Genomic DNA, 541 nt, shown 5'->3' with positions numbered 1-541 from the left:
CAGATGAGGTTTAATCTCGGCGTGGCTCTGTTCTCTGTCTGCCTCACTGTGTGCTTCCTGTGTGTATGTGTACATGCACCCATATATGTATGAAATACATGTCAAAATGATGAAAGCAACTTTAGATGTCATGTTTATACCATAGTTTTAGGAAAAAAAGAATGTATTGCTCAAGCATTTCAAGCAAGGAGTCTTATTGAACTGGTTATATATCCATGTCTAAATAAACCACTATAGCTAGGGGAATATAATGTGTTATATGGCTTAAAATAATCAGGACTGACCCTTTCATAGCATATAGGCAGCAAAGCATGATAGTGTTGGGTACTAATGGGACAGAAAAATGTAGGATTGACTTCTAGGTAGACAGCCAATCATGTCCATTACAGTGGCACTAGGCATCTGAGAGAATGAAAAATACATAGTTGGTTTTAGATCAAAATGGGACATTTAGTTCATGTTTTAGTATATGGCAATAATTAATAAAATGTAAAAAGTGAAAACCAAAAGTATGTAGTCAGAACAATAAATAAGCTAAACA

Source organism: Pteropus vampyrus, unplaced genomic scaffold (assembly GCF_000151845.1).
Source record: "Pteropus vampyrus isolate Shadow unplaced genomic scaffold, Pvam_2.0 Scaffold287, whole genome shotgun sequence".
Classification (NCBI taxonomy): domain Eukaryota; kingdom Metazoa; phylum Chordata; class Mammalia; order Chiroptera; family Pteropodidae; genus Pteropus; species Pteropus vampyrus.
This window is presented reverse-complemented; position numbering follows the sequence as displayed.